The following is a 21,629-nucleotide window of genomic DNA, read 5'->3' as shown; positions in this document are numbered from 1 at the left end:
GGGAATTGTGGCTTGTTAAGCATGATGAACAGATGCTAGTGAACTTGGGGAGTGCAGGCAACCATGATTCACAAACAGGCATTTTAGTCCTGACTAATTCAAGTTGACCTGACCAAAACTCAGAAGCAGTGCAGTGTTTCCTTCTCTTCTCTTTTTCTTTGGGGGAGGGGAAAGTAGAGGGTGGAGAGAAATAAAGGTACTATTCATTTCCACATATGCTTTTTCATTTTTAACATTTACATATTTTGCAGAGCAAGAGAACACTTATACTCTAATCATCTCAATTGGGATTGAGGTCAGGTAGAACCAAAAGTGTTTTTATATTAATAAGTCCTAAATACCCAATTAAGATGATAAGATGGCAGTTATGTACTATGAATTATAATCATTGCTCACAGAATTTTATTATAAAGTTCTACAAATAGGAACACATAGGAAGTCTTGTAAGCTCCAAAAAGTAGTGACAGCTATTTCAGCATAGGTAACAGGAGACTGTCGGGTGAGATGGAGGACAGTTACCATGTTGAAAAGGGCACACTTTGAGGTGGACCAAAGGTGACTAGGTACAGGAGGAATCTATTTAATAAACTTAAGGATATGAAAAAAGCAAAAATTTACTCTAATTTGCAGTAATTCTGCATATATCTTAGAGGTCAATGTTTTTTACTGTTTACCCCTAAGCAGAATGTAATTTGAGAAGTTAGCAAATATGTGGAAGTTAAACAACAGGCTCCGGAATAACAATGGGTCAAAAAGAAATCACTAGAGAAATGAGTAAATACTCTGAGCTGAATGCAAACAAAAAGAAAACATACAAGGGGGATTCCCTGGTGGCGCAGTGGTTGAGAGTCCGCCTGCCGATGCAGGGGACACGGGTTCGTGCCCCGGTCCGGGAAGATCCCACATGCCGCGGAGCGGCTGGGCGCGTGAGCCATGGCCGCTGAGCCTGCGCGTCCGGAGCCTGTGCTCCGCAACGGGAGAGGCCACAACAGTGAGAGGCCCATGTACCGCAAAAAAACAACAAAAAAAGAAAACATACCAAAACTTATGCGATATAGCAAAATCAGTGCTAGAGGGAAATTTGTGGAAGTAGATGCCCATGTCAAAAAGAAGAAAGATCTCAAATCAATAACCTAAACTTCCACCTTAAGACACTAAAGAAAGAGCAAATTAAATCCAAAGCACGTAGAGGAAGGAAATAATCAGTATTACAACAGAAATAAATGAACTAGCCATCAATTTTTGTCCACCAAGCCTCTTTACTGTTACTTCAATACCCCTGCTACGTTCCTACCTCAGGACATTTGTATTTTCTGCTTTATCTGCCTAGAACATTCTTCCTACAAAGACCTGCATGACTTGCTTCCTGACCTTCTTCGGGTCTTTACTCAAATGTCTCTATCTAACTGAGACCTTCCTGAGTTCCCATTTAAAATTGCAATCCATTTCGCTGGCATTTCTTTCCATTTTCTTTCTTATCTTTCTGCATATTGCTCTCTCCATCCAGCATACCATATATTTCCATGTTTATTCTATTTGTTATTAACCCCTTCAAATAGAATGTAAAGTTTATAAAAGCTAGGTGCTATATTTCCAGAACCCAAAACAATGAATTGTAAATACTCAACAAATCGATGATGAAGGAACATATACATAAAATGGAGCTATTCTGTAGGGAACATAAAGGAACTAGAGCTAAATGTGTTGCACTACATGAATTTCTCCAACATAATGTCGAGTGAAAAAATAGTTGCCAAAAAATACGCACAGAATAAAACCATTGATGGTTTATAAAAACAGAAATAAACTTCAGGATCTGTAAGAATCTCCTTTAATCATTCAAAATTCAATAGATAAGAGTAGGACTTCTCCATAGGAAAAGAGAAAGGAAGAATCAAAATGTAAAAATTCATCTGACTTTGAGCCCTGTCCTTTTTCATATTTCAGCGACATCTTCTCTCATCACTCTACTTTCTCTGCACTTAGTTAATTCTATCATTCCAGAAGGTGCCATATCGTTTGGGCTTCACTTTAATTCCAATTATTGGAAATCCTCATCCTTATTCTTCAGTTATATCTCTATCAGAGTTGATGTGAATGGACATGAAAAAAAAATGGTCAGAATTATTTCTGATCTGAGGAGTGAAGGAAAATGCAGAGAATTCTCACCAAGGCAGTGCTGGGATTCAGATGAGTGTAGTATGAAGCCAAGATTGGGTAGAAGCACAGCAGGACTGAACCCTGGACCACAGGCCCAAGGGCTGTCTCTGTATTGGAGGAAGAGTGAAATCAAATCAGGAGCAGACACGGAAGACCCAGATAATGACCCCAGCATAGTTCTACAATATCTAAAGTTTACCGTTATTGGATGGCAAGTGACTGATATGTGCATATGATCCTTCTTTAAGGTCCAGGAGTATAGCAGACAGAGAAACTTATTTCATTTGTATTTTAGAGTGAATTATGGTCAATGAGTTACCTACCCGGGAACAATTATACCCTAAAACAAGTATTGTGCATTATAATTTACAGGGTTTTTTATACATTATTATATAATAATTGATTTTCATAATAACTGCAAATTATCATCATCATCATTATTATTATTATACTGACAACAGTGACAAAACAAACTCATTGAGGCTCAGGGAACTGCCCAGGTTTCCGCGCTAGTGTATGTTAGAGCAATACCCAAGTCTTCTAGCTCCAAGCTCTTTCCACGTTTGAAATCATCCTGCAAAGCTTTGTTTCCCACTAAGGGCATTTCAGGCATCACTTAGAAGGCTGTGGGGTGGCGGGGGTAATTTTGTAGGTATAGAGGGTCTTGGTGCTCTGAAATCAAATCAATTGATGGGTGGTGTATTCGCTTGTTCATCACTTTATTCACACCAGGAATCCCAAGTCCTGTCTAAGTATGTTTGTTTTCGAGTCCAGACATTCTGAGGACGGAGTAGAAGAAAGGAACCAAGAAGGCGACTAAGAAAGAGCAGTGAAAAATTTTTAACAAGAGGCAATCCTAGAGCGTGGCATCTCAAAACCTGAGAGAGCCTTTCAAAGGACAGAAGTGGAGAAAGGTGTCAGTGATACTGAGAGTCAAATAAAATGACAACCAAACAGTGTTCATTGCATCTGGCAACAAGAAAGTAATTCTTGACCTTAGAGAAAAGCTTATATAAATGTTTTCAGGCAGAAGCCAAATTGCAATGGATTAAGGATTGTGTGGGATATATTGTATTAGAGAGGGCACTAAAACGTGGGCTACTGTTTCCATTGATTTTACTATTAACAGGAGAGTTTTATAGTGGCAGGTAGAGTATTCCATGCTACCCGAACACAGAGCTGGGTCAGCTTTGGTGACCTTTTCATGTCTGGGTACAGAAAAAAAGCTGTGAGATTTTTTTAATATGTTAAAAACTTTTCCATATAAAACTTACTTTTACTTAAATTTCAAAGTTCTTTATTGTAAACATTTTAGGTAGCTAAGAATTATTTTATTGTAATTCTATTCAATTATTATTTTCTATACCTCTTTATTATAAAATATTTTGTAAGTTAAGAACGATTTTTTCTAGATATAGCTTTATTAAAACATGATCATTTTCTCATTCTCAAATGTCAATAGATTTGAGATGTTCCTAAACAGAGAACAATTTTTTTTTCTATGAACCTTTGTTTTTCTATGTCATCGAGAATCAAGCAACAGGAGCACAAGGCAATGTAAGAACATATAGCATTTTATGAGATGAATTCCAAAGCAGCATAAAATAAAATTATCAGTGAGTAATGAAATAGAAGGAGAGAAATGTGGATCTGTATTCGCTGTTCACAGAGCCAGAAATCTAATCATCACAATTTAAGTGAAAGAAATCCAACTTAATGAGTCACTTAGTATCCCCTTGAGATTCCAGTACATAAATATTTAAAAGCAGGTAAATTTGGCATCTCTACATCAGTTTTTTCCTAGCCTGAAGTACTGGGAGACTCTAATACCGATTCTTTTCTTGCCTAAAGTATTGGAAGATGATAATGTAAGTCTATAAAACAACTTCATTTCCTGTACATCCTCCATGGTGGTTCATTGGCTTGTTGAGGAGCTTATAACATCTTTTGAAGGTAAACTCTTAACAGACAGAGGTGGCTCCTTTACAATATCTAGCACATGCAAATCCCAGGAAAGTACACAGTAAATAGATTAACATGAAAATTTCTTAATAAGCTAGTCCTTATTTTCTATGTGGCCCCTTTTCTTAAAATATCGTGTGATTTTTGAGATTATTTTAGAGCTGGTATATTTTATTTTATTCATAATGTACAACTAAATCTACATGTAACTAAATCTAGTTATTAGGAAATAATCTAAATTATTATAATATGCAGCTAAGTTATTTACTAAATTTGTTTGGAAAATAATTCTAATGTTTTTTACTTGCAAATTTAGGTCTTTTGGTGGAAGACACATGGTTATGTTGGAAGAGGAAACTTCTACTGAGATACTAATAACAATGGGGTTTAGTGAACTGTGGGAATTGGGAAGAAGATTTGATTTTGCCAGGAAAGGAGCCAGATGAGAAGGAGAGAACACAGGAACTGATGAAACAAAGAACTTGAACAAGATCAAGAACTTAGGGGATGGGGATTGGCCTTTGCAGAGAGGGTCGTCTGCTTTTCTGAGAGAAGGAGGAAAAGGATGAGATGGGCTCACATACACTCAGTTTTAAAAAGGAGAAGGAAGAGTTGAGGCTGTTTACTGTAAATAACCTTGAACTTCATAAAATCTTGGCAAGTCACTGGTTAGGAGTAAAGGGATAGTGGTAGAGTAGAGGAGTTTGAAAAAAAAAAAGTTTGGAAGAGGCAGACTCCTAGAGGAAATTTTTTCAGCAGTAGTACAAGTCCAGCTAAGCTTGCAAAATACAGCTGAAACCATTCAGTGTAGTGTTGTGACTTGAACCATTAGCTCTTTTAAATGTACCCAAAAGTAGAAACAAGGGCTCTAACCCAAGGTCAGGGATTACCATGTTGTTTGTAATAAAATGGACTCGGGCATAAACTTTCAGTGGCACTCAGTTTATGTGAACAAGCCGCCGCAGGTACTTGGGCACATGTGTGGAATGAGTGAATGAACAAATGAAGGAATAAACATATGTATTGTATATGTTGCTTTCTCTCTCGGAGTCCGTTATGAAGGTGACCACAATAGCCTGTTGCTTTGGGCTTTTTGTTGAGAATGGCTACATAGAAAGATGTGTCAACATTTTGCAGAACTGGTGGCCAGCTAGAAAAAAATAGTCACTAGTTCTTAATGGGAGAATTCTAGAAACAAGTACGTGTGGTTGTAATTTTTGGAAATTACTAAAAACTTTGTTGCAGTTTGAACTTCTCTCCTTCTGGACTCAATTTTCTCATCTAGGAATAATAGTGATCACTTGTACTGTTTCCAGGCACTATTCTAAGAATTTTACATCTAGTATTTCATTTAATTTTTATGATAACCCTAAAACGTAGGTGCCATATTCACCTCCATTTTATAGGTAAGAAAACTGAAGAGTAGAGTAGTTAGGAAACTCAAGTTCGCATCTCAAGAAAATGAAGAAGCTGTGGTTCAAACCCAGATTGTCTGACTTTCAAGCCTGCACGCCTAGGAACTATGCTAAATATACATTTACATCCTTAAAATAATTAATTTGGAATTCTGAAATTTAAAAAGTCATCGGAGGACAAAACTATAGATGGTCACCAGAAAGGATTTATAAGGAAACCATCAATACCTGCCAAATTCAGAAAAGGCAAAGGGACATGAGGCATCAAGGGGATAATAGAAAAAGAAAGAAATTTTAATAGATATAGAGGCAACATAAGTCATGACGCCTTGTGAGGAATCTTTCCCCTTGCTTTTGGAATCTGGAATGCGCAGAGCTCAGGCATGTGAGAGGATGTACCAAGGTCTCCTCAAATTCATGGCATAAATTTCACGCAAGATTTGTACCATCATTTTCCCCCCAGGCAGTAATTTGAGCGTTATGACGACATGGAAAAAATGATCTTTTTTATTAGAACGTAAAGCTAGTAAACTTTTAAGCTAAAACTTGGGATTAAAATTTTTTTCACCCTTTCCATGATCGTATGCTGTGTTCTTAACCCTTCCAAGGATGAGTATTTACTCTCTTCTACTGTTAAAAGTATATGATTGAGGGGCTTCCCTGGTGGCGCAGTGGTTGAGAGTCCGCCTGCCGATGCAGGGGACGCGGGTTCGTGCCCCGGTCCGGGAGGATCCCACGTGCCGCGGAGCGGCTGGGCCCGTGAGCCATGGCCGCTGAGCCTGCGCGTCTGGAGCCTGTGCTCCGCAACGGGAGAGGCCACAACAGTGAGAGGCCCGCGTACCGCAAAAAAAAAAAAAAAAAGTATACGATGGAAAAATTTGAAAAGTGCTCTTTGAAGGCAAATGAGTATGTGTAGCAAATTTATCTGGGCATTAAAGATAAAAGAATGCTCTCTTTAGGAAGAAATTTTGGGAGCCACAAAGAATTTCAAAATATACGGAAGCTGCAGTTTCCTTATCTCTGCTTCTTGGTGGTTAAAATGATCCGCGAATTGGAAGGACTTCAGTGTGCATTATAGGGAAGGGAGTGTCCAGTCCGAATCATTGGAATAATTAATTTGCCATCACTACTCTGCACTGAGAATACAAATGCAGAAAGAGAGGCTGAGACGTAATTGCTGACAAATATGCTGTGTGTATTGAGAACCAGAAAATCTGCAGCTGCCGCCCAGACTTCTCCATTGTGTGAATTGACAATGAGCCACAAAAGGGACATGAGGTAAATGCTGGGTGTATGCCGCAAGCCATTTTAATGAAATATCTGGGGGACAATTTAATATGTAACATCAGCTGGCAAAAGAGACCAGCTGCCTATTTAGAAGGATGACTCAAGCTAAAAACTCTAGCTCCTATTTTATAATGAAAGATTGCCAATATATAAACCTTCATTTGTGGGGGAAAAAAGTGCTGGGTTTGAAAGTGTAATGGGTATGCATTGCAAACTTCCAAAGATATGGAGGAACAGGTTTTCTGAATCTAGTCCAAGTGAAAACTTACTTGGAAATCTAGTACACAGAAACTTTCTTAGGTGACTTGTCTTTATTCCTGAATCTTTTTATATTACATGGAACCTCTGAAACAGAAATCTGAATTTTTCTCATGTAGGCAACTAACAATCCCTCCTGTTCTAGCCTCCGCTGAATCTCACTGTTAGAGTTTGGATCCAGTTCCTGAGCTTTCTCAGGTTTTGCAGTGCAAATCAACTTATTTCTGGGTAACATGTGCTATCAGCTGAGCTTTGAGCTTTCTGCAGCCTGCAAAGTTGATTTCCGAGTGCCCATCTACTTTTAAGTTTCCAGAATTGTGTCTCTATCATCCCCGCTCCTGTACTCTTGTGAGTAAAAACCCTTATAAACACGTGTGTGCATTCAATCCACCAACGTTAACCTTAAGTTCTGCTAACTTTTAATGGAAAGTATTCGAACAAAGGAATCTGTTTTTAATATTGAAATTCTGAGCATTTTGGCGATAATTTTGGCCAATAATAAAGGGGGGAACTTGAGGACTAAGGATCTTCTTGGAGTTCATCAAACTTCACTGCATCTATGTATAAGTAAAAAGCACCCTGTTTTTTTTTTTTTTTTTTTTTTTTTGCGGTACGCGGGCCTCTCACTGTGTGGCTTCTCCCGTTGTGGTGCACAGGCTCCGCGGCCATGGCTCACGGGCCCAGCCGCTCCGCGGCACGCGGGATCCTCCTGGACCGGGGCACGAACCCGTGTCCCCTGCATTGGCAGGCGGACTCTCAACCACTGCGCCACCAGGGAAGCCCAGCACCCTGTTTTTTATGAACTTCAGATTCTGTGGGATTTGAGGTTTATAAGTTGCCTCTACTTTCACGTTAAGATTTTTCAACTCCTTTGCAAATTCATTTGTCTCTGAATGTTGCCTCTGTGACTTTTTCCTTTTGAGCTTTACTACAGTGCTTTTTAATACTACTGAACACTATAATGGTTATAGTTTTAAGCAGTGATCTCTTAAAGGGAAATACATCTTTTCCCAACTCCTTTCTATATCTTTGTTTACTGACATTTGTTTCATCAGTCTTGAGTTATGTCAAACTATTAATACAGCTAATCCTTATTGCACATCATCTTGCACAAACACCAACCTTCTACTGGGACTCTTCTTAGTTCTATAGTAATCAGTATAACTACCCTACCTTAACCTATGCTAGCAGAAATAGAAGAACTCACAATCCCCCAAAATATCACTGATAGAATTGAACGGTCCCTACAGCTATTGCCATTTCTAAATCAAGTGTGCTCAAAAATGGCCATGGTAGCTGAGATTCTTTGATTTAGTTTCCCATCTCCCCAAAAGAATTCGCACCTCCCTCCCTTTGGTGTTGCTCTCGCTGGCCAGGATGCCTCCATTCCTCTCCTTGTTAGTCTCATGTTATATCTCCTTCCAGCCTTTTGTTTATGCAGAACTGTAAGTTTCCTTCCTCTCCCTCCCTCCCTCCCTCCCTCCCTCCCTCCCTCCCTCCCTTCCTTCCTTCCTTCCTCTCTTCCTTCCTTCCTTCCTTCCTTTTCTTCCTCTCTCCCTCACTTTCTCTATTTCTTTTCTTTCTATTAAAGTGATAGTGAACATATTGCACACACATTTTGTACCTTCCTTTCTCCATCAAAGCATTCGCTTAGCCCTCCACTGAGAATACTATTTTAATGACTGGTGTTTCATCATTTAAACTTTACACAATCCTTTTCCTTTACACACTCCTTTTCCCCCACTTTACATCCGTATACATTTGCTCTCTCATTGCTCCCTCCTGCCTCTCTCTGAAAATGATGCTTCTTCCCTCTTTCTCTTCAAGTAGAAACTTTTACTCTTAATTCCAGAGTCTCCAAACTTCTTCATTGCATGGCCTTAATCCCTCTTTTTCTTTCTACTCTTGGATCCCTCAATCTCTGCAACACCTGACCCTTTGTCTAATAATCTTGGGTGTCTTCCCATCAATAAAAAAACAACTCAAAAACTTGCTTTGACGTTGCTGTCCCCTCAAAGTGTTGCTCTGTCTTTTTCTCATCACCTCCACTTCACTGATCTCATTTTATGATCACCCCAACTACTCTAACGTCTTTAAATCAAACTTTTGTCTCCACTCAATTTAAACCGCACTCAGAGGCACCCAGAAACTTCCTAGTTGGCCCAGGAGCCTACACTGACCCCCAGTGGCTTTTTAACAGCTCTCCTTTTCCTCAATAACCTTCAAAATATTGTGGTACTTTGCCCTTTGGGATCATTTTCCTAGCTCTCTGGCCACTCCCTCAGTGCCTTTATTTATCTCTTCTTCTCTATTTCATTAAATTTAAATTTAATTAAAAGAGGAGAGAGAGAGCAAGAGAGCCAGCAAGAGTGCCTTAAGGCTGGCAAATATAACTAAAAAAAGAAAAATTCTGAGACTCAAAGAGATTATTCAATGCAAAATTTTAAATGTGTGGGGGAAATAAGGACATTAATAAGAACTACCAAAAAATCCGTTAGCAAATAACTTCCAAGATATGCTTGTTTTTGTAGTATACAAATGAAATAATTAGTGGTTCCCTTAATAATTTATAGATTTGCAAAAGTCTACCCTAAGGAAAAGTGGGAGAGAAAGTTAATTTAAAATAAAATAAGTAGTTTGGAGTTAAGTATAAATTGTGAAATAAACTAGATCTCTCTTAGGCTTGCTCCAGCAGGCAAAACAGGCTTTAATTCAATACCTAGTTGAATCTGTATTAGGAAGTAGGTAGAGTGCATGGCAACTAGGCCATAGGGAAAATCTGCCTCACCATCCCCTGAGGCAGAGTTTGTTGTTCTCACATGACATTGTTACCCTTTGGAGCAAAGGTTAGCATCATTGTTATACCAAAATTATATGGCATCCTATAAAGGGATCCTTTAGCCACATCTGTCATGAAAACAATTCACTCTATATTTTCTGCCTCTCCTCATTTGAAGTCCTGTACTTAAACAAGTATCTCAGACCCTAGAGGGGACCTCTCACATTCATTAATTAATTGACTCATTCAACAAACACTTGCAATGCTTCATATGTACCAGATGCTAGACTGTGCTATAATAGAAAGATGAAGAGCTGGCTAATAGATGGAAGTCTAAACAAGTGATTCAAACATTTTAGATGACCTAACTCTCTTTTGACATTCTCCTGCCACCAGACCCGCTGTGCTCTGCCTGCCTAGGCAATACTGATCTCAAACTTCTAATATCCTCCTGCAAAACAGACCTTTCAGTATCTTACAGCCCTTACATAATGTGCGTCAATAAGTATTGGAGCCAAACTGAATACGTACCCATTTGCTGATATTCCCTGGAGTATGTTACTTCCTCAAAGCAATGAAAATCTAGGAGAATAACTAACATGAATAATAACTTCACGACCAGAGATTCTCTAACAGGCAAGAACAGCCCAGTAAGCTGCAGAGGTCATCAAGCATGGCTTTTTTCCTCCCATTTTCTCCTCTGTCTTCAATCCTAGTTCCTGGCACTTGTTTTTTCCTTCTCCTTATGTAGATTCCTAATGTCGTCATGTGTTTTATTACTAACCACAGTATGTCCACTCAAGTATGCCAACTTCCTGGGCAAGACACAAATTTGAAACTTTTTCCCATCCTGCTGCTTTTAACACTCTATGATGACACCATAGGGTATACTCTGCCAATATTTAGTTCTGTCTCTACCTTAAGTTTGTTTAATTTAAATGCTGAATTTTTTCTGACAAATATATGTATTTCAAGTTCATTAGAAAAAAATTTGAAAATTAACAAAATTAGGGAAAAAAATGACCGTTCTACTTAATTTTCCTACATATTCATAAATACTATTAACAATTTGATACACCTGCTTGTAAACCTTCAAAAGTTTATATGTTGTTTGCTATATCATTTCTTTACTTAATATAATAATTATGTTTTCCCATATCATTAAGTAATCTTTTAAATGAAATTTTAATAGGATAAAATTCTATGTGATAGGTACTGCATAATTAGCTAATTCCATTCCCTAATTAATGTTTAATTAATTTTCTATTACAAATAATTCTGTGATGAACATCCTTTAGATATATTTTTGCATAAATATAGCCCCATAAACCTTGGTTGCCCACCTGCTAATATCTTCTTCTTCTTTAATAAAAGATTCCTTTGCAGCAACAGGCACATTGAAAATACCGCCCACCTCAGGTTGTGTAGCAGTTTGGGGTGGTCATTGGACCCAATGCTGGGCAACTGGATATTAGCAGACTTGTGCTAGGTAGGATGGCCAGATAAAAGCAACCCAAATCAGGATGTCACATGCCTTTTATCCCTCACCTTTCTCCTTTCTTTCTGCCTGGAATACTGCTGTGATGCCTAGAGATGCATCAGCTAGCTTACAAACCGGATGGAGGAGGCCATACCATAATAAAAGTGAAGGCCTATCCTTGATGGATGTCCTTGAACTAGCTCTTCACAGGGTATTCCCATACACCTCTTACCTGAGAAACAGCAACCTTTTCTAATTTAATTTTGCTAAAAATTTCCCCATATAACTGTTTTTATTATTCTCCTTGAATGAGAGTTCAATAGAATACAAATATTTTTATAGAGTTTACCATTTAAAAATGTGTTCACTTACTACTCAATTATAAGACAAAGAACTCAAATAAAATATGGTCAAGGGCTTCCCTGGTGGCGCAGTGGTTGAGAGCCCGCCTGCCGATGCAGGGGACACGGGTCCGTGCCCCGGTCCAGGAAGATCCCACATGCTGCGGAGCGGCTGGGCCCGTGAGCCATGGCCGCTGAGCCTGCGCGTCCGGAGCCTGTGCTCCGCAACGGGAGAGGCCACAGCAGTGAGAGGCCCGCGTACCGCAAAAAAAAAAAAAAAAAACGGTCAAAAGATTTGAATAGACAAAAGAAAGAAAGAAATAAAGAAGAAAAGAAAAATGAGATATACGAATGGCTAGTAACCACATAAGAAGATGGAAGATATTCAATCTCATTAGGAAAATAGAAAATAAAATCACAATGAAATATATAAAAATCACTAATAAATTCTCATCTATTAGCATGGCTATAATTAAAAAGACAAACAATAACATGTGTTGGCAAAGATGTGGAGAACTAGAACCCTCTTGCGTTACCGATAGGAACTGAAATGGCAGAGCCACTCTGTGAAACACTTTGGCAGCTTAGAAAGTTAACATAAATTATCCTCTGACCCAGCAATTCCAATCCTAAGAACCTGTCCAAGAGAAATGAAAACATACATTCACAAAAAGACATGTGCACTAATGTTCATAGAAGCATTATTCATAACATCCCCAAAGTGGAAATTATCCAAATGTCCATCAGCTGGTACATGAATAAACAAAATATATGCATCCATGAAATGAAGCAATGCAGAGACAAAAAGAAGAGAGGCACTGATACATGTCACAATACGGTGAACCCCTCGAACTGTATGCTAAGTGAAAGAAGCCAGATGCAATAGTTTATAAACTGTATAAGTATATTTATAGGAAATGTCTAGAAAAGGCAAATTTATAGAGACAAGATAAACTGGTGGTTGCCAAGAGCTGGTGGTAGGAGCTGGGATTAACTGCAAAAGGGCACGAGTGGACTTTTGGGGGTGGTGGAAATGTTTTAAAACTAGATTGTGGCGATGATCATACAACTATAAATGTACTACAATCATTAATCTATACAGAACACTTACATTAGGTGACTTTTAAGGCATATAAATTATACCTCAATAAATCTGTTTTTTAAAACATATCCCAATATTTTCACTAAAAATTTATTATTTCAGTTTAATTGATTTGTTGTTATTGTTAAAACAATAAAGCCTAACGGACTAGATAAAATAGGCTTCAGACGCTTTGAAAATTTGTCTTAAGCATAAAAAAACTATACGTGCAAAAGAAAAATCTCATATTGCAAAAGTGAATGATGCAGAATAGAATGAAAGAAAGAGCCCCCAAAATGTATATGGGACAAAACGTAAAGGAAGACTTCAGTTTAGGTGACTACCTTCTGGAAACCTGTAAAGATATTTTGAAACCTTCCTAAATGGACAGATGGTCTAAAACTTAGGTCCAAAAACAGAGCCATTTATTTAATTCTTTATTCTTTATTTAATTATTTAATCATTTTTCTTTATTTCCTTATTTAATTATTTAGCTATGCATCAGGCAGTGTTCAGCAATTTCCAACATTTGTACCCTATTAATTCACTGTTATATGAGACATTAAAAATCTCCACTGTGCAAATGAGAAAACCGAGTCTCAGAGAGGCTCAGTCACCTCCCCAGAAGCTAGTAACCGCAAAGCAGAGCCTCATGGCAAATCCAGCATAATTTAAGAGCCAAAACCCAAACTGTTAACCTTTACAGCGTCCTATTTCATTCAATCACCATGACGATCCTGGAATTCCAGTGCCCAGAAAAGCAAAAAGCCCTTAGAAAGTAACCAATATATATTTGTCAAATGGACTTGTCTTCATACATATGAAGGTAATTATACTGTGTTCTTACAATCTTGTAGGAATAGGCTAAAACCATTAACCGTAATTTTTGTTTTAAAGATACATGGTTCTTCCATTCTCAGTTATTAACACTAATGGGAGTATTTTATAGTGTGGGTCCTCCAGAAGCCATTCTGTTTTGTTGTTTTTAGCTAAAGCAACGTTCCAAAATTTAGGTCTAACTGGTACTAACTAACTGGTACTAACTGGTACTCATTTGTTTAAATTTATTTATTTTTGGCTGCGTTGGGTCTTCGTGGCGGTGCGCGGGCTTCTCCTTGCGGTGGCTTTTCTGGTTGCCCAGCACGGGCTCTAGGCACCTGGGCTTCAGTAGTTGTGGCACGTGGGCTCAGTAGCTCCGCAGTATGTGGGATCTTCCCTGACCAGGGCTCAAACCCTCGTCCCCTGCACTGGCAGGCAGATTCTTAACTACTGCACCACCAGGGAAGTCCCCTGTCACTGGTTTCTTATTACCAAGGAATTGATCTCTGGTTGTCAACTTTATTTTTCATGGCATAGAGAATTTCCCTAGAGGATATGTCTTAATATCTTGTCAACTCCAACTGGGTTACTTCTGAACATGGCTGGTTATAACTCAAAATGAAGCCAGCCTATGGAGTACAGAACCAACATAGGTGTAACCACAAGTCAAAATGTCAGGTGTCAAGGAACTCACATAGCATATGCTGTGTGTCTGACCCAGTTTATTGTCGTTGTTTGTTTGAGTTTTTCTGTTTTTGTTAGGGGATAAGAGGAAGCTTTGATTAAAGCTCTTAAATTGTGAGCTAGTTCTGGATGACAAAAAAATATGGCGAAACAGGAGTAAATGTTCAGAAATGAGCTGGAAATACCTGCTTGGGGTATGTTATAGAGGATGTTGAATGGCATGGTAGAGAATTCTGACTTATTTCTACATGTGTGATAAAGATATAAGTCAGAAGTTATTGTGTAAAACGTAGTAGTAATTATTGTTTATTTTTACATAGAGAAGTATCTTACTCCAGAGAACATGGAATCAAATTATTTAGAAAAATGAAATCTCAGAATTAATATTGAAGACATAACAATAAACACAGAGTTTTGATTTTCAAAAGATTTATCTATTACAAAATTAATTCGCCAACTTGTTTCTACATACATATTCCACAGCTACACTGTTTTCCTCTATCCAGAGTTCGTGCATAAAGTTTGGGTACCTAGAACATGCATAGCTTCAGTTGTCATATGCAATGGAACAGCTCAGAATTTCATTTTTATTGGACTTTTTATGCAGAATTCACATGGAGTTGCATAAAAAATTCTGCCTCTGTGCATTTTCAATGTATTATTCTTGTCAATTGAAGAATGTTTTTATTCTCCAGGTTTAGGTATGAATTCATTTCTCCAGAGTTCATTTATCCTGATTTCTCTATCTAGTCTCATCTAAGTAGAGTTCTCTGCATTGCCCTAACAATTGTAGGATATCATTCTCCAAGTGTGTGAAGCGTGAGTCATTCTACTGCTAAGCTTTCTTCGGCTTTCTGGTAAATTCCCAGGCACACTCAACACACCAATTAATTGTTCTGTGTTCCAATATCCTCTGTAATTTATGAAGACTGAACCAACTTTAGCATACTATTAAAATAATGACCATTACAAAATCATGATTGTAGTTACGATTTCTAATATCTATGACTATTATAGTCACATTGGCCTTTACCAGAACCCTCTGGCTCATTGCTAAGAGTTTCTTCCATCTTCCAAGAGCTTATTAATACATTACTATAGTAACAAACTTAAAACAGCTTATTAAGCACTTACTTTCTGCCAAGCCTTTGGCTAGAGCCGAGAGAATTCAAAAACAAATAAGATACAAACATTTACCTCAGAAAGGATAAAATATAGTAAGACAAAAGGTCTTTTCTTAAATAATTATGTGAGCTAAACAGAAATCACCACTTGATTTTTCTTCTTCTTTGCTATAGACTTAGGAAATTATTTGTTGTTTATTTTCCATGGAGAAATACTATAAGAAAACAGAGGCCATTGTCTGAATTCATCAGACTTGTTGATCTAAGTAATATATATATAAAAGAGTGAATTACAACTAGAATTTAGAATTTTAGAATTTCAAAATGACTTTGACATGAATTATCTCATTTGTTCTTTACAAATCCTATAAGTTAAAAAAAAAGGCAAACCCACAGGTCTTTTCCTACCTACTTTACTAGTGAGACAAAAGTACTCACAGGGGCCAATATGCAAGTATAAGCCCCCAAGTCCTTTTATTTCTGATTGAGGTTTTTGTTCCAAGAGATTATATAGGAGTTGGTAGTTATACATGACAGACCTTTAATTAATATATGTTGAATGAATAATATACTTTTGATACTTAATGCCACGTGATCCAAATCCAGTATGCTAACGTGAGATCTGCCTAGTTGAAAGGTTTTTCATCCACGACTCATAAAAGTCAGTCAAATCAGGTGCAATAAAGTGTCAGGGTTTCAGTGGAAAAATCTTTACATTGTACTGTAAATCCAGATTAAATTAATGTCTCATTAGAAAATCATATTGGATTCATCTCACAATAACAAAAATACATAAATATTTATGGAAAGTGCTCATAAAAGATATCATACAACAGAATCTTGCCATACCATTGTTTCTTCTTTTTCCTTTGTAATTTATAATGAGAGGAACTTTCATATCATAATGCTAGGTTTTAGAAAATTGGATATATATTTCCAGTATTTATACACTGTCCACAATGTATAAAATATCACCTGGCTCTATAGTCAATCTCCTAGGATTTTTATTTAGCATAGCTTCTGCATCTGTTAATTCCCAGTCAGTGACTCAGAATTCTTTCTCCTTCTACCAAATATCAGTTGCAAAGTCCTGTTTATTTCCCAGTCCTGACAGCTCTTCTCCTGTTAAACTGAAGAATCTGAGAAGCTGCGGAAGGAATGACAATTAATGTCTTAGAGGAACTGTGTTAAGATTAATGAAATTATAGACTGTGAAGTACTTTGAACTTTCACAGGAAAGGCGCTACAATAAATTTAGTGTTATTCATCCCACTAAAGTGGCATCATTTTAACTTTGTCAGAAATTAGAATGTGGTATAAAATCTTCCCATGAAATCCAGCCAATTTCCCCTAAAAGTGTGAGTAACATGTTCATTTCCTATGACTGGGATATATCCATATACTGAGTTTTAACAACTCAGAATCTTCACTTGGTCACAAAATGTAATAGCCTGTGTCATAATAGGGACTTTATAAGTGTATGTGATGTATGGAGTATTATGTATTCAAAAACATTGTGCCCACGGCTGAGGTTGGTTATTGGGCAATGACCCATGATGCTCGTCTTACAACCAGGGGAAGTGTAAAGAACCGCAGTATGTAGATAAAGATATAGGAGGTGACCACTTCTTCTATCAGTCAACCCTGGCCATTTAAGGGACACTCCTTGAGTATTGGAGAGTTCGAAATCTTCTTTTTCGGCACAGAAACGTTTGTAGAGAATTTTCAAAAGTCTAATGATTCTTCTATCTCTCAAAACACCAAAGACCCTCAGTTTATCATTGTTTCTAGGCCTTGTAATCCCTAAAATGACCATCCACTTATAAAGTAGTAGTTTTCTCCATTTATTTAGAAAGAAAAATTCTCTGGGTTAATTTACCAAAAGCTTCACATCCTCAAAAGGGCAACCTATTAATGACATATTTGGCAAAAACCAATTAATGCAAGGAAGGTGCATAATTTCCAATAAGCACATTACATAGATAATATAATAGTTTAAATGATGGGTCTCAAAAGATCACTTGAGTACACCAAAGCAGGACCAGTGAGACAGTCCCAAATCATATTAAGTCTTCTGAGAACTGCTCTCTCTGTATCTCTGTCTAGAGATTGTCCTGCTCCAAACACCAACGCAAGGTAAAGAGTATCTTTAAAACAGGTTGATGTGATGAGATGCATGCTTTTACATTACTGCATTTGGTTGCCCCCAAAGTCTGCAACAAACCTAGGAGTTTTTACCATCACATCCTTTTTTTTCTCAACGTGAATTTCACATGAAACTTCCATCCAAACCGACTGGACATAGTTTAATTCATTTTCTCTCAAAATTCTTACTTCACCTTCAATTTTATTATTACCATCTCTTTCCCACTAGCATTTTTTTCCCACTGCTCAGACTCCACTCTACATTCAAATGTTTAAATTCCATTTATTACATTAGTCTCAAAGAGGATTTCTCTGCTTGCTAGCATGTTATAGTGGGTACTTTAGGCATTCCTTCTTCTGTAGAGTCATAATGCTTTGAAACTATATTTTTTTAGCTCTTAGGTTTCCATACTTGGATTATTTATTTACATATGTTTTCTTATTAGACTATGAGTTCCTTGGGTTCAGGAACTGGGTCTTAAATGTACCATGCAGCTGTGAATCAACATTTCTTTCTATATTTAAAAGTTCTTTGAGACAAAAGGTACTCGCAGTGCTAATCGGACAGTTTCTACCATAAGACTCTACTGCAGGGAGAAAAGTATACCCAATTTGTACTCAATTTATCATTGATACTGTTAGAAAGCTCTTGTATTATGAAACCACTGTTTGGTGGCTTAATTATAGATATTTCACTTTCTATAATATAACTTTTCTAGGCTTTCCTCAAGATTTTCTAACAAAATTTCCATATCTGAAATAACGTCTTCCTTTATATATCTCCATTTAAATTCTTTTCTTTGTACATTAATACAAAACACTTAATAGCTGGCCACAGTTACAAACTCAGAGTCTGTTAGAATTTTAATAATATTTTCGTTGTGATGGTCAGACTATTCTGCTTTTAGGTGACTAATTTCGTTTATTCTTTTTTGACTTTGCCCTGTTGCAAGGAAAGTTCTTATCAAATTCATTATGTATCTGCTGAAAATGCCTCTAATATTACCCAGTTTATTACTTAAAACTTTTTTTACAACAAATAGCTTTACATTTTGCTCTGCTACAGCAGACTGATTGTCGTTCGTGTGAAATTTGTGACGTATCTTCTTCCAGTTTCTGTTTCCTTCTCTGTCCCTGTCTCTCTCTCTAGCTGTTCCAGACATAGGGCTAGCTTCTGCAACTCTTGATTTTACACCAGTAGCATGTCTTTATTTTAAATTTAAAAATATGTCTATACTTATTTTCTGGCTAGAAAAATAATTTAATTATATTATAACTAAAATGTTAATAAGTATTCCCATTATATTACCAATTAAATAGATATCACTGTAACTTGTGCTGTCTGAATTAAAACCTCAAATAAAACATCACTGGAATGGAGTCAGTCTATTGTTCCTGACTGGATGGATGATGTGTTTATTTGTAATACTAGGAGAAATGCTTACCTCCTTCCTACACACACTTCCATGCAATAATATCTATGTGATGCAACAAGGAAAGTAAAATGTAATCCTTCCAAAGCAACACAGTTGTATTGAACAGAAAAACCCTTTACTCTCCTTCAGATTTTAAACTTAAAAGCAAATGAGTTAAAATTAAATAAAATCTAAAACTCAGTTCCTCTGTCACACTGGCCACATTTGCAAGTGTTCAATAGCGTCAGGTGGCAAGTGGTTCCCCAACTGAATAGTGCAGATCTAGATGGTACATTTCCCAAGATTGTGGATCAATTTAATATTTCTATTGCCCCCAGGTTCCAGTGTATAAACAATTATGGATTAAACTTGATATCCTAATATCATATATGATATTGCCATATATGATTGCCTAATGTTATATATGATTAAGGATGAGGTAAATGCATGTTTACAAATGTTACAGTCCATAAAGAAAACTTCACAAAAGAATTGAGACTTTACCTGGCATTAAATATTTAAAGGTAGAAGTGAACAGAGAAAAGGCATTCTAAGCAGCTGAGCAACAAGCCAAAACAAAGCACAGATGGGAGATGGTGCAGTGAAAGAATGAATGTAAGAAAAATCCAGAGAGTTAGACTGAAGTCAGAAGCAGAAAGTCTTCAGGACCCAGAGTGGACTTTACCCAAGAAGTAATGTGGAGCCTCTGAAAACTGTAAACAGTAAAGTTATTATGAAAGACGTATTTTAAGAAGATTCATCTGGCAATGGAGTGGACAGTGTTTGGATGAAGACAAATTAGAAGCATATCACTGTAATTAAATTCTGGTGAAAAGGATCTGAATTATGGCAGTTGGTAAAATCTACATGGAGCAGAATTTGGCAATAACTTATTCTTTTATTCTTCATACATTCTTGAATAGACTGTGCAATTACAAAGGAATTGGTAAGTATATGAACTAAGCAAAAATGATTGAGATAGGAGAACCAGCATCTAAATATATGCATCCTAGAAAAGTAAACATTACCATTAACTGCTAAAGAAGAATATGTAATTCTGCCAACCTTTCAGTGTACAACATTTTTTATTCTTAATAATACCACATGAGACTAAACAAATAAAATATGACAACTAATTTTCCTAATTAATGTATCTGATTTAAAAAAATTTAACTATACTTTCCTCTCTTCTATAATGATTTCCATAAATATTTAAAGATTCAAATGAAAAGATTGCATTCAATTAAAAAGCGAATTCAATTTAAAATATTGAAAAAATGCAGACATGTAAGTTATTTTACATCTGGTGAAATAAAATATTATATAGTATTATAAATGGAGAAACATAAAGCAATATACATATGTGTAAAAAATAGTACATAATACATGTGTAAAAATTCTATGTATGGACTAATAGATAGGAAGCCTCACCCAAATGCCAACACCCTTTGTGTTTAAATATGTTGGAACCAGAAGGATTTTTTTTCATCTTTTTCTTTTTTTCCAAAACGTCTATAATGACAGTGGCTATATTTTGTAACCAAATGTAAATACATGCATTTAAAAAGAAAGTTCTAAATAATTTCTCTAAGTTCACATTGCTCCTGATTCATGTGGGATCAGTTTAAATCAACTTGTCTACTAAATGCCTATTGTCTCACAGATCTAAGTGCTTAACATGGAATTCAAAAATTGAAGAACAAGGTTCTAATATATCAACTGAGGTTTTAAATGGCATTTATTTGTATTTAGATAATTAATTGGCAAATGAGAGGAGCACAGAAAAGAATGCACTGAATTACTTAGATGAAGCAAATAACATACATAAAAATTGTCAAAAAAATAACACAGGAAACTGGTTTCATTAAACCCATGCTTTATACGTTGAATGAAACACCACTTGTTCTGATGGTAATAAATGTTGTATTTACATCTCAATAGTTTGAAGTACAAATATCCAATGCATTGTACAGTTTTTAAGGACTCATTCATATTCTTTAAAGTACTTCCTTCGTAAGAGGTGAATTATGTAATAGTAGAACACATTTGTGTTTGCTACAAAAACTGAATGCAACAATTTAATAATCTTCAAAAGATATTTATCTACTCGAGTGAATTAACTAAGCACTCAATGGAAATTGCTTTAGTTCTCCACAGCAATTTACCCATGTGGTGTGTTCTCTGTGCAGATTTCACAAATGCTTCTGCGAGATGCAGACTGCACTCTTGATGCACTGAATGAAGACTCTGTTGTACCGATGGAAATTTACAGATGAAGACTCCATAAAAGTAATAAGCAAGGGAAAATAAAATACTGAAATGCCTTGATTATATGCCTCTTTTAGTCACAGTTGTATATTTTCCTTGGGGAATAACTCTTGAAAGAATGTGAGGGCCAAATTGAAATTTCAAAGTATATGACTAAAAAACACACAAGCAAAGTCAAAAGACAGATGACAGACTTCAAGAATTAATTAGTCCCGGGTTTAGGCACTAAAAAAAAAAGAATTAATTAGTAATGTATGTTATAATAAAGGTCTATATCCCTAATACATAAATAACCCTTAAAATATGAGAAAAAGCATAAAAACAATGCAATGTTAATCAAAATCTTAGCAGGAATTTTTAATGGAAAATATCAATATGATTTTATATATATATTTCTTCCCTGTGAAAGTC

The sequence above is a fragment of the Phocoena sinus genome, chromosome 12 (assembly GCF_008692025.1).
Source record: "Phocoena sinus isolate mPhoSin1 chromosome 12, mPhoSin1.pri, whole genome shotgun sequence".
Classification (NCBI taxonomy): Eukaryota; Metazoa; Chordata; class Mammalia; order Artiodactyla; family Phocoenidae; genus Phocoena; species Phocoena sinus.
The sequence above is the reverse complement of the archived record's forward strand: the minus strand, read 5'-3'. Positions refer to the sequence as shown.